A 14,234-nucleotide genomic window follows, 5' to 3' on the forward strand; every position below is an offset into this window, starting at 1 on the left:
AATCAACTCAATGACAGTGGATTTGGTTTTGGTTTAGTTTTAGACTGGAGTCCCTGGGTGATGCAAATGGTTAATACATGGTTAAAAGTTGGAGGTTCAAGTCCATCCAGAGAGACCTCAGTGGAAGGGCCTGGCTTGGATAAAAGGCCTGGTGATCTACTTCCAGAAAATCCTACGGAGACAGTTCTATTCTGACACACATGAGATCACCAGGAGTCAGAACTGACTTGACAGCAATTGATTTTTGTTTTCAGTTTCAGGTTGGAGTGGACACCCATCAGAACCATATCTGTGAATCTGAGGTTCAAAGGCTGTGAGTCTGGGAGCCTGGGACTGCCAGGGGTGTAAATGTGGAGCCGGGGTCAAGGTCATATTTGTTCTTAGTGAGAGATTTTTTGGTAGACTTGTGGATGAGCAGTGAGGGGGAAGGTGGCAGGATTTATGAACGGACTGAGGGTTGAAGAGAACTGAGTGTTAAAGAGAAAAAGATACAGAGGCATCTCAGAAATACAGAAAAAACAGACAGATAGGGATAGAAACAGTGATACAGAATGTTTAAATAACCAAGAGGATTGATTACAAAGTATGAGGAGTGATGAGGCTGCTCGGTATCAGGGGCACGAAGGTGATGGCTGGAGGCAGGTCAGCTAACCAGGCTGTGAGATGAAAGAGCCAGTCCGTAAGGGCTTATCTATAGCCGGCGAGAAGATGGCTGGAGAAGCAGCAGAGTCTTATCTAGGAAGGAGAGACACCTCTCCTTAACTGTGGGATGGTGCTGGAAAGGAGATGGCTTAGGTTCAAGAGGCAAAAATGAGGTACGTTTGCAGTGATGATGGTGATGATGGTGGCGAGTGGAAGAGGTAGAGCACTCAGTAGGCATACATGTGACACATACCGTAGGCACTCAATAAAAACCTGTCGGAATTTATGAATGCACTGTAGCCAACACAATGGTACCAGTCTTGCCCTGGTAGCTGTAGTGTAACAGCAGCTATTGGGAGAGTTATGGCTGTGATAAAAACCAACTGGGCTGCCAAGTGACTCAGAAGAGTGAGGGCTCTTAGGTTTGGGACTAGGAATACGGGTGAGAAGGAAATGAACCAAACCAACAGAGAGCTCAGTGACTTGGAGCTGAGTGTTAAAGTCAGCAGCAGGAACGGAAGTAGGTAAGGAAGAAGTAACCTCAAAGACTTCTTTCAGTGCTGCCAAGAGTCGTGGGCCAACTCCAGCAAACCCATCTCTACACAAATGCAAAATAAAAGCAAATCCTGATAAGTTATGACTCCCTGTGGTGTCTGACATACAGCCCTGCTGCGTTAAGTGTCTTGGACAGTAAGCTGGACTGGAGGAGGACTTTTGTATGACCTTGACATATCTCACTGGTGTCGTTGTTAGTTGTCGTCAAGTTGATTCTGACTCATAGTGACCCAAGTGACCCAATATGACAGAGTAGAACTATCCCATTGAGTTTCCTAGGCTGTAAGGTTTATGGACAAGGAGTCCATGACATACCATGGGTCTTCTGTGAGTCAAAGCTTGTTCCTATGTTAAAAAATGCCCAAACCAAAAAAAAACAAGGCCCTAAGCTATTGAGTTACTTCCCACTCATGATGACCCCTTATGCAACAGAGAACAACTGCCCAGTAGTGTTTCTTTGGCTGTAATCTTACAGAAGCAGATTGCTAGGCATTTCTTCCTCATCATCACTGGGCAGGTTCAAACCACCTACCTTTAGGTTAGCAAACAACTGCAAATCTTTTGCCATTTGATAGAATTAACCCATTCCTGTAGTCTGAGCAACTGTTTCTTCTTACCTTGGTTTCAGATCCTTGGAGCTCATTATTGGTTACATATGACTCTTATCAACTCCTGGGATAGATTTCTCATTGTCTTTTACAGCCTAGCAGTTGACCTCAAGTGACCACCATGATGCTGACTCCTGAGCCATTGTCCCAGTTCTCCGATCCTAATGTGGGTCAAGTTCTGTGTTTGCACAGGTGGTTCTCCAGAGGCACAGCCATGGTAGAAAGGGGCTCAGATATGCTTTGACCCATTGCAAGTCATTTCTAACTTGTAGCAGTCATTTGGGTAGGAGTCATTTGGCTACACATGTTCATATCTATGTTCATATCTAGCCTCATTGGTAAGGCTAGACTAGATCACTAGCATATCATTGTGAGATTCTCTGTGCTAAGATCTCTGGTGGAAAGCAGTTGGCCTTTCAGTCCACATTATTGTGTCCAAGAACAAAAAGATGGGAGGACCTTCAGGCCTTCTCATACTCGGTGTGCATGTATCTAGTGGGATGTTGATCTGGAATCCATGGAGTAGACTTGATTAATCCTTCCACTCTGCCTGACTCATTCTGAGTCATGTGTGTGATTTTAGGGCCATGACTTCTGTGGAAAAGCTTAGTGTATCTGTTGGTTCTCTCATCAAACTCCAAGTCAATGATATTTTTTATATTTCTTTATTTTTTATGCACTGTACTTACATGTCATTTGTGATATTTTGCTGCACTGTTGATGGATTAAATATTGTTGCATAGGAGGCCTCTAGGAACAAACGCAGACTTCTAATACAAATTCTTGTAGTAATAATTACCCATTGTGAAATCTCTTCACTGTTAGTTATATTCTGACATTTCTGATAGATCTGTTCTTTCTGAGTCACTGTGGGAAGACCACCTTCCATGTGGCCTCAGGGCCATACTCACTCATTGCTCCTGAGAAACCACATGGCATGGATTTGTGACCTCAGTAAGTAGCAGAAGCCTGTGCTAGTCCAGCATCAGTGCTCATGACCAACTAGCTAAGGGCGATACAGATGAAGCAGCATGTGGAATACATACTCCATGTCTTATAAATCCTCTGCCACATGTGGATTGATCCATGATGTAAGTCTTGAGATGGTACTTGTCTTAGTTCTCTACTGCTGCTGTAACAGAAATATCACAAGTGGGTGGCTTTAGCAAACAGAAATTTATTTGCTCCCAGTTTAGGAGGCTAGAATTGTGAATTCAGGGTGCAGCTCTGTCATCTCTGGAGGAAGGTCTTTGTCTTACTGTCTGTTTCCTGGTTCCTTGGAGATCTCTGTGTGTCTTGGCATTTGTCTTACCCCATCTCTCCTCCTTTTTTTTTTTGTTTTGTTTGATCTCCTTTATATCTCAGAAGAGATTGATTCAAGATACACCCTACACTAATTCTGCCTCATTAACATAGCAGAGACAACTCATTCCCCAAAGGGATTATAAGCACAGGCATGGAGGTGAGGATTTACAACATATATTTTTGGGGGACATAATTTGATCCATATAGTGCCCTTTTTGGGGCATACTGAATGTGACATTCTGAATGATGAGAAATACTGGCCGAGGTTCTCTGCTGGTGTGTCAGGGAATCCCTGATGTTAGGGAATCCATAGTCACCAGGAACTTCTTGATCTCAACTTGCTTGCTTACTTACTTGAGGGCTCAGCATGAGCTGCTTATAGCTCAGAAAGAAATTTTGGTTCCCAGATTTCTTAACTTAGATGAAGTCAAGGAAGATCTACCATCAGAAACCATGGGATTTGGATGGTCCCACATGGCAGTGTCATATGCCGAGTTGTGAGTGTGGCTGGGGCAGGGCATAGTACACAATTAGGAGGCCTCAAACCATTATGGGTACCTTCTCTAGTATAGAGGCCCTTTCTATCCAATGGTCCTCTGAAACCAAATGGGGACATTAGTGTATTTGTTTAATTTATTCATTTTGCTATAGATAGTCTCATGTGAAACTTTCAAATAGTTCAGAAGACTAGAAGGCAAAAACTGAAGATTCCCCTTCCATTTCACCAACTCTCTGGCCAGCTCTTCACTATTAAAATCTATCCTTCCAGAAATCTTTTAATCATGTTGGAACACATATATGGATATATGTATGTGCATATAAGTGTGTCTGTAGATGTATGTAACATGATAATTTGTAATATGTATGATACGTGTGCTATTGTTGGTTGCTGTCAGGTTGGCTCCATACCATGGGGACCCCATGCACAATGGAGCAAAATGCTCCTCAGGCCTGCACCATCCCCACAGTCAGTTATGGCTTGGTTTGCTGTGCTCTGTAGGGTTTTCATTGGGTGATTTTTGGAAGGAGATCACCAGGTCTTTCTTCCTGGGCCATCTTAGTCTGGAACCTATCGAGCATCATAGCAACACTCAAGACTGTGTGTGAGAAACATTGGCTGGGAAATCAAACTGGGTCTCCTGCATGGCACGCAGCCATTCTACCACTGAACCACCAGCGTCCCCATTTTCTTCCTTGTTGTTGTTGTTATGTGCCCTCAAGTCGGACCTGACTCATAGCGACCCCTCCTTGGGTTTCCAAGGCAGTATCACTACGGAAGCAGATTGCCCAACCTTCCTTCTGAGTTTTCTTCCTTAGCACTTACTACATTATACTCACCTATTTGTTTATCATCTCTCTCATCCCTCTTGAATGTAAGCTGCCCAAGGTGGCGTCTGTGTCTATTTTGTTCTCTGCTGTCTTCCCAGACCTGGACACTCAAATATTCATTGAGTAAATGAATGAGTGAATTAGGGAGTTAGCTTATCATAGAGGTGGCTCAACCAAATCCAGGAAGTATCTCAGGGTGTATTTCAGTATTGTATCCTGCACTTTTAGCAAGCATCAAACTGTTAGCTCTAAGCACTGAACATGTCTCTCTCATGGTGGGGGTGGCTTATTATTGGAAATAAATCCCCTGGAGTCTTGTGACAGGTATAGTTTGTAGAGACAGTCCTACGCAGACAGTCGTGGAGCATCTTGACTCCTGTGCAGACAGACCAAGGGCTCTTTGTCAGTTTGTGCATTGTTCCTTCCTGTGATGACATTGCTCTTGAGTGGTGAGTAATTGGAGCCTCAGGGCCACCTCGCCTTTTGTGGCTAAGCATGTTCTGATACTCTAGATGAAGAGCCAGTGATAAGAAACTGAGCATTGCAATGTGCTAGCACAAACCAAGAAGTCAATAACTGCTTGACATTCTGGAAAACAGTTGCTCACTGGTGAAGCCAACACCATGGAAAGCCTTTTCCCAGTGGGTGCTAAAGTGGTTCAGCAATGGTTGCCTTTTATGGGAGATAATCTTGGAAGGAATGAAAATCCCAGGAAGGCTGGACACTTTGATCCAATTTTGGAGGCAGTGTAGCCAGGTTTGTGTGAATTTCATCTCAGGAGGAGTGAAAACCAGCAACCTTCATGCTATAGCCTAAGAAGGTGACTCTGGAAGTTAAGACATCATAGTGTTCCTCGCTCATCTGGATGCCAGATGACTCAAAGGGACTTCTTCCTCAGATGACCCATAATTGGAGGACTTTGCTGATACATGGCCCCACTTGAAGGCAGAGTTTTCATGAAACTATAGCAAACTGAAGAAGCCCTCAGAGATTCTGAACTGAAGATGTGTTGCTCGGAGTTTGTCTAGGTTACAAGCATCTAGAAAATAAGCTGTTCTGGTTTGAGGTGACAGAGAACAGTTTGGGGCTTGAATAAAGCCAATTATGTTAGGGGAGTCCTAGAATGAAGGGTGCCACAGAGGAGGTGGACCCTAAAGTCTACAGATAAGGCCCACCCAAACTGTTGGCACAGCATGATATGCATGCTCAGGGGAGACTTTAAAGGCTTCAGGGGGGAAAAAAAAGCAGTAACTGGAAGTTTCAGGAACTGAGCAGAGATTTTGGTTGCTACTGTCCAAAGGGAGATGAGCTTGAAAATTGAGTCTAGTCAACTTAATTGCCTGGAACAAACTGACAGAAGAATAAGGCAGACACCAGAGTGTATCATTTGTGTCATCAGAATGCTCAGTATCCAATAAAAAATCACTAGATGTGTGAAGAAACAGGAAAGTCATCCTCAAGAAAAAGGAGGCGTAGATGGCAAGATCATCCACATGTTACAATTACTAGACAAGGCATTTAATGCACCAACTATAACTATGATCAAGGACTTAAAACTATACACACATTATGAAAGATGGGAAATCTCAGTAAAGAAACAGAAACCATCCAAAAGAGCAAAGTAGAAATTCTAGAGTAGCATTGTCCAGTAGAACAAAGTTCTGTGTTGTGATGAAAATGTTCTACATTTTCTCTGTCCACCACAATAGCCACTAGCCACATGAAGCTATTGACCTCTTGAAATGTGGCTACTGTAACTGAGAAATTTAATTACAATTTGATTTAAGTTCATTTTGATTTAAATAGATGTACGATGATTACTGTATCATGCAATGCATCCGTTCTCTACCCAAAAGCATGTAACTGAAACAAACAAATCTCCTGGAATGGCTTAATAGTCGACTATTAGAGATGTAAAAAGAAGCTCTATGAATTTGAAGTTGTTCAATAGAAATTATCCAATCATAAGAATGGAGTAGGAGGACTCACACTTCTCAATTTCAAAACGTACTACAGAGCCATAGTTATCAAAGTAGTGTGGTAGTGGTAGAAACCCAAAACTAAATTCTTTGCCATAAAGTCAATTCCAACTCATAGTGCCTATAAAGATAGATATATACAGCAGTGCAATATAGTCATACATCAGTACCTAGCTGATTTTTAACAACAGTGTCAAGTCCTTCAATGGGGAACAAATCGTGTCGCCAACAAATGGTGCTTGATCTCTTCATGCAAAAGAATGAAGCTGGACCCATATTTCACACCATATATGAAAATTAACACAAAATGGATTAATGACCTAAATATGAGAACTAAAACCATAGCACTCTTAGAAGAAAACATAGGGTAAAGCTTCTGGACCTAGTTATTGGCAATGTATTCTTAGTTAGGATACCAAAAGCATGGAAAACCAAGGAAAAAATGTTAAACTGGACTTCATCAAAATGTAAAACTTTTGTGCAGCAAGGCATATTGTCAAGAAAGTGAAAAGATAACCTATATAATGGGAGAAAATATTGGGAAAACATTTATTAGGTAAGGGTTTGCTATCCAGTATATAAGGAGCTCAGGTGCTGTAGTAGATAAGGTATTCGGCTGCTAGCCAGAAGGTCTGTTGTTCAAACCCAGGTGCCCTGAAGGAGGAAGATGAGGCAATCTACTTCTGTGAAGATTTACAGCTTTGGAAACACAATGGGAATCACTATGAGTTGGAATCAACTTGATGGCAGTGGGTTTAATTTTGGGATCCAGAATATATAAAAAACTATAACTCAACAACAAAAAGACAACCCAATTAAAAAATTCACAAAGGACTTGAATAGACATTTCTCCAAAAAAGATATGCAAATGACCACTAAGCACATGAAAAGATGTTCAACATCATTAGGCACTCGAAACTCACTGCCGTCAAGTCAGATCAGACTCATAGTGACCACTCCTTGAGTTTCCAAGGCAGTATCACTATGAGTTGGGTCCGACTTGATGGCACATAACAACAACAACAGGATGGTTATTTCCAGAAAATGAAACTAACAAGTGTTAACTAGGATGTGGAGAAATTGGAACACTTGTTCACTAATGGGTATGTAAACTGGTGCAACCACTGTGGAATACCATTTGGCAGTTCCTCAAAAATTTAAACATAGAATTATCACATGACTCAGCAATTCCACTCCTAGGTATATACTCAAAAAAAATTGAAAGCAGAGACACAAATAGATACAAGTCCACCAAAGTTCATAACGGCATTATTCACAAAAGCCAAAAAGTAGAAACAACCCAAGTGTCTATATCAACAGATGAATGAATAAACAACATGTGGTATACACATACAATAGAATAGTATTCAGTCATACAAAGGAATGAAATTTTAATGCATGGTACCACATGAATGAACCTTGAGAAGATTGTTCTGAGGGAAAGAAGCCAGACACCAAAGGACAATTATTGTGTGATCCTCCTGCCTGGAACATCTAGAGTAAGCAAATGTCTCTATATAGAGTAGAGACAAAAGTAGATGAGTGGTTATGAGTGGCTGGAGGGGGCGGGTGGGGAGTCACTACTGGAGTGTTTGCTGGGAAGGGACATTTCCGATCATTCTAGTGAGATGGAAATACTTTATATTATAATAGGGTTTGGGTTATATGATTTTTCTGTTTGTCAGCATCATAGAGTGAAGATCTGTGCATTTCATTGTGTATTAATCTTATCTAAGAAATTCTAAGCAATAGTCATCAAGTGGAGAGGTGGGGAGTGGGAGGAGGACCAATGAAACAACAGTGGCAGACTGTTGATAACTGTTGACGCTGTGTGATGGGTGATGGGGGTCATTACATTATTTTGTCTACTGATACAAATTTGACATTTTTTTATAATAAAAATGTTAAAGGAAAAATGTGCAGTGGATTTTCCTTCTTTGGCTCAGAGCCTTGCTGGAAATGATCAGAGAAGAGTCTTCTCCGAATGAAAACACAGTGCCACCAGCACTGATTTTCTTCTTTCCCTCCCTGCCATTTGAATGTTCTTGCAAAAACAGTAATACCTGAAGGCATCTTGCCAGGACGTGTCTGAGAAGGGCAGGCCCCTGAGCTTTTCTGTCTTGAGAAGAGTCAGGAACTACTGTGGGAGGGAGTGAGGAGCTCTGACAGCTTCCAGGCTTCTTCCAGACAGAGCTTCCAATGGATGCTTCTTCAGATACTTCTACAGAGCCAGGCCGTCCATCTTCAAATCTGTTATCAGCCCAGCTGGGCGTTGGTAGCCTGGACTGGCCCACAGAGCAGACACTGGGCACTCTCTCAAAGGCCCTCAAGTGATGATGTTGATGTTGTTAGTTGCCGTTGAGTAGATTCTGATGCATAACGACTCTGTGTACAGGGGCAAACGTGACCGATACGAAGCTGACCATCAGGCCTGTCTTCTGAGATGCCTCTGACAAGGTTTGAACTGCCAACTTTTCAGCTAGTGATCAAGAGCTTAATCATTTGCAGCACATAGGGACTCCCAGATTGGTTATATCTGAGTGGCTTCTTACATTCTGGGACAGGGATGATCCTTTTTCTGTGGATGGGACATCTCATTACATTGTCATAAATGTCAATTTTGATTCATTCAACAGCCACCGTTGGAAAGCCTACTCATTTTCCCTCCTAACAGAGTAACCCCAGAAGAAGTTGTCTCAGAAATCCACAGTTCCTGCAGAGGGCCAAGCTGGTGCTGAGTGGTATCATGTCAGTTCTCCTCCAGGCCACTGCTCCCATTTGTGGAATGCAAATCTACGTGCAGTGACTAAGGGTATGGACACTGTGAACCCTTTTAGGAACAAGATGACAATCCTAAATCAGACTAGGACAGACTTCTGTTGCTGGTGAGATATGCCCTTTATACAATCCCACAAAGTAGATCAAATAGGAAGTCCTAAGGGATGCTGGGAGCCGTGAGGGATCTTATTCTTCCAAGGGTTTGTTCTCCCTGTCTGCCCGGCCCCCTAATCTCACAACTCCAGAATCGATGCACTTGGCTTTTGTGCCTGCCTTCATGTTGGTTTATATCCAGGTGGAATTAAAGCATTTCAAGCTATGTGTTTTTTTCCCTCAGGAAAAGTACTTTGTTAGCTGTTAATTTGAACACACACACACACACACAAATTACGTATTGAACCACACCCCTCTAATCTCACCTAACTCCTTCCTTCCCATATGCACACTAAACCCCAAACCAACTGCCTTGGAATTGACAGACTCATGGCGATGCCGTGTGTGTCGGGATAAAACTGCTCTCCTCAGGGTTTTCAGTGGCAGATTTTTGAGAGTAGATCACCAGGCCTTTCTTCCTAGGCACATCTGGTTAGGTTCTAACTGCCACCCTTTTGGTTAGTAGACAGATGCCTAACCATTTGCACCACCCATGGGCTCTTCTTCTTTCCCCTGCCCCCAAATAACCACCAGAAACAGTGTAATACATTTGTATCCTGACAGTTTTTCCTACGTCTATATTTTGGGATCACAGTGGGACAAATAAAGCAATAACCTCCAGGAAGTAAGTTGGTGACATAAACTCTTCAGTACGTGCCCTCTCCCCCAATCGTTTTAATAACAGTGTGTGTCTTTCTGGAGGTGGAGGAAGGTCGTTGTAGTCAAAGGTTTACCTGTGGTACTGGAGAGTGGATTTATCCTGTCTGCTACTGGAAGAGGAATCTTACCCACATTATCAGAAAAGATTTTGGGAGGAAGCTGGGGAGGGTGGGCAGGCCACCAAGAAGCCAGCCCTTTATGGTGGCAAATGCCCCTTTAGCTTCTGTGACAGAGTAGTACAGACTCACAGGCTGCAAGCTTCTCTCTGGCCATTACGGAAGTCAAATTTGGTTCAGTCAGGAGGCATCATTAGAGAGCTTCATCATAAACTCCACACATAAGGTCACCCCGCCAAGTGCCAGATAGAAATGAATGGGTTCATCCCATAGCACACAAACGAGGAGAGCCCAGACAGATGGCTGCACTCATGCAAACGTGGGCCAGCAGCTCCCTGGGAACATGCCATTGTGAGAGGGATCGAGGGAGGGGAGAGATCCAGCTCTGGCCTGGGCTGGACTAGGGTGGTCACCATGAGGGAGGATGCCATGCCCTTGGCATTGACCTCACTGGATAAGTTTTGGGGTCCCACATCTCCCCCATGTTGCCGTAAAGACCTCTTGATCTCCTGGCTAGAGGCTCAGTGGGGCTCAGTGCATCCCTGAGCTTGGCAGCTGGATGGGGTTTTGGAAGTCTTCTAGGTAAGAAGCCCAGGAACATCAGACGACTTGTCTGAGGTCACAGAGGCAGTGGCTGAGCTGTCCTTGACCCAGGTTCACTGTTTGTTGTGTTAAAGGAGCTTGGAAGGAGGAGGAGGTGGAGGAAAGAAGAGAGGCAGTTGCTCATTTAAGGGGTGTTGTCTTTGGGGTGAGACTCCAGAGTTCCATCAGAACTCCAAGGAACCTTCTTTTGTGGGGATATTCCCTGTGCAACTGAGCCCGCTTTTCCTGGAGAGGTCCCTTGTTGTTGTTGTTGTTATGTGCCGTCGAGTCAAACCCGACTCATAGCGACCCCTCCTTGGGTTTCCGAGGCAGTATCACTACGGAAGTAGGATTGCCCAACCTTCCTTCCGAGGAGTGGCTGGTGGGTTTGAACCGCCAGCCGTCTGGTTAGCAGGCAAGTGTCTTAGCCACTATGCTACCAGCTCTGGGTGGCACAAATCACTTGCACTTGTCTACCAACCTATAAGGGAGCTCTGGTGGCGTAGTGCCCAAGGCACTTGACTGCTGACAAGAAGCTGGTGGTTCAAACCCACCAGCCACTCCCGGGAAGGAAGGGTGGGCAATCTACTTCCATAGTGATATTGCCTCTGAAACCCAAGGACGGGTCGCTATGGGTCAGACCTGACTCCATGGCAGTGGGTTTGGTTTTGTTTGGTTTACTGAGTGGCACTGTGGAAGAAAGCCCAGAAGATATGCTTACAACATAAAGATTATGGCCAAGAAAACTCTACAGAGCAGTCCTACTCTGTAACACTGGGGGTTGCTAGTTGCTATGAATCAGAATTGACTCGGCAAAAACGAGTTTTTAGGAGCCAGTGAGGCATCTGTTGGACCTTCTTGGTGGGGTTAAGTCCTGTAGGAGGACTGCTGGTTCTGTTGATGTACTAGTGGTAGTGAGCAGAGACCAGGGAAAATCGTGGAGCTACAGTAGAAAGAGAAAATGACACCAAGGCAATGGGACCACACAGTGTAAGGCCTCAGATTATTGGCTTAAGTTGGAGAGACCTATTCTGTTCTCAGGGCAGCTCTGTGTTGAAGTCATTTGGTAACCGTGAGTGAGGCACAATTTCTTCCTCTTCATCATTGTCACCATCACCCACCCAGCTGCTCTATAGGACAGAGACCTGGTGATCTGCTTCTGGAAAGATTGTAGCCTAGGAAAGCCCATGGGGCAGTTCTGCTGTGTCACATGTGGCTGCTGTGAGTTGGAATTGACTCGATGGCATTCATCATCAACAGTAGTATGTGGAAGGCATGATGCCAAGCATTTTTTGTGGCTGTGTCACGAGTCCTCATGGCAAACTAGGATGCTGGTGCTACTATCATCCCCATCTTACAGGTTGGGAGACTTAACATCGGGGCTGCACTCTCTAGGGGCGCTCCTGGCCCCAACATGGAGGACTCTGTGCCACTTTGTTGAGAGGGCTTAATTTAGCCAGAGTGTAAGGATCCAGAGCTGAGTCTGTGTCCCCTCTCAAGGACACATCCATGTGATGAAAACACATACTGTACTGCACTGCTGCATGAATATACAAGCCTAGCACTTTCTGGCAATTTCCAGGGGTTTCTGGATCACTCACATCTTCCTTCTTCCATTTGCTTCTGAAATGGGGGCAAGGGGGCCTAAGGCACGACAGCCAAGGATGTAGGATAGAAACAGGGCATTCCAACTCCACACCAGCCAAGGGCCTCCCTGGGGCCTGCTTTCCTCCTTTCCTGAAAGGGGAAGAAATGTGTAGCCCGAGGCCATGGACCTTGGGGCATGCCCCCTCACCCAAGGTGTGATCTCCTGGTTCTAGAGAAGACCCTCCCAGACACAAACATCCAACAAAGGACACAAAAACCAAAAAAAAAAAAAAAAAGGAAAAAAAAACTCACTGCCATTAAGTAAATTTTGACTCATAGTGACCCCTTTTGGGTTTCTGAGGTGGAAATCCTTATGGAAGTAGATTGCCCAGTCTTGCTTCTGTGGAGTGGCTAGTGGGTTTGAACTGCTAACCTTCCAGTTAGCAGTCAAATGCCTTAAGCACTATGCCACCAGAGCTCCTTACAAGGACACAAGCCAGAACAAATGCTCCAAGAAATATCTGCATTGGGGCTGCCCTTGCCACAGTTTCCTCATATACCCTGCCCATGGGTGGTGGACAGGTGGCTTGCTGACCACTAGCTGCTTGTGGGGGCCTGCATTAGTGCCATGGAAGTCATGAAGGAAATAGCCCAGTGCTTGCTCCAGAGGAATTTACAGACTAGTGGGTGTAATGGCGATAGAGTCATAGACACTCATGCACCCACAGGAGTGAAATAGCCAAAGGCATCCAGGAATATTGAGAAAGTTGAATCTGCTACATACCAAGGAGATGCTCAATAAAGAGGGAGATCAGAGTGGAGTGGAACTAATCCAGAAAGTTGTCTTAGAAGAACTGAGATGTGAGCCAGATTTTAAAGGCTACTCACATCCATCCACCATCCATCCATCCATCCACCCATCCATCTACCCATCCATCCACTCATCTAACTATGCAACCATCCACCCACCTTGATTAATGCCTTCATTGTACCCAGACCTGTAAATGCTCAGGGAAAGTGTGTGCTGATTGATTCATTCATTTAGGTTGGGGATTTTGTCAATGAAGACTCCAAGTCAGGAAGGAGCATGGAATACAGGCAGATAATGAGAGACATTGACATTCTTTCTCCACTTCTTTGTTCTGGAGGATAATCAAGTGGTTTTATCCAAGGTTACCCAAAGTTCTCGGTTGTAAAAATGGTGGCCAATATGGATTCTTATGAAGGTTTAAACTTGGGAAGCTCATAGATAGTCTTTCAAGAAATATTTATTAAAGACCTACTGTGTGTCCATCTCTGTGCTAGGTGAGTTGGACAATAGGAGAGGGGAAGAGATAGACAGAAAAATAGTGCATGACAGTCCTTGCCAGAGTGGAACTCACCATCTTATTGAGGACCTTGCTCCTGACCTGACTTCTCATGTGACTCTCGCCACACTGTCTCCAGCACCTTTGCAGCTGGTCTGCACCACTTGGACCTCGGGGCCTGTGTGATGATTTTGTGTATGTATGAGAATGTTCATGAGAGAGCATGTGTGAGTCTATGTAAGTGTTTGTGAGTGTGTAAGAGGATATGAATGCATCTGTGTATGTGACTTTGTGTGGGAGAGTGTGAGAGCTTATGTGAGTGTGAGAGTGTGTGTGAGTGTATCTGTGAGGCTGTGTTGTGTGTAACATCTATGTGAGTGTATTTGTGTGTGACTGTGTGTATGTGTTTGTATGTGTCTGTGTGAGAGTGTGTGTATTTGTGTGTGAGTGTATCTCTGTGTGTGAGTGAGAGGATGTGTATGTGCTTGTGTGAAGGGTTTTTCTTGGGTTGGAAAGCACTAGAGAGGCAGAGATGGTATGAGAAACGCTTGAAGGACACATTTAGAAAGATGGCTGGGAGCAGTCAGTCACTAGGCTGATGGGACTGGATAGTTTTAAATCCAAAGCGGGAGT

The sequence above is a fragment of the Orycteropus afer genome, unplaced genomic scaffold, assembly GCF_000298275.1.
Source record: "Orycteropus afer afer isolate SDZICR_OR568_19922 unplaced genomic scaffold, OryAfe1.0 scaffold00018, whole genome shotgun sequence".
Classification (NCBI taxonomy): Eukaryota; Metazoa; Chordata; class Mammalia; order Tubulidentata; family Orycteropodidae; genus Orycteropus; species Orycteropus afer.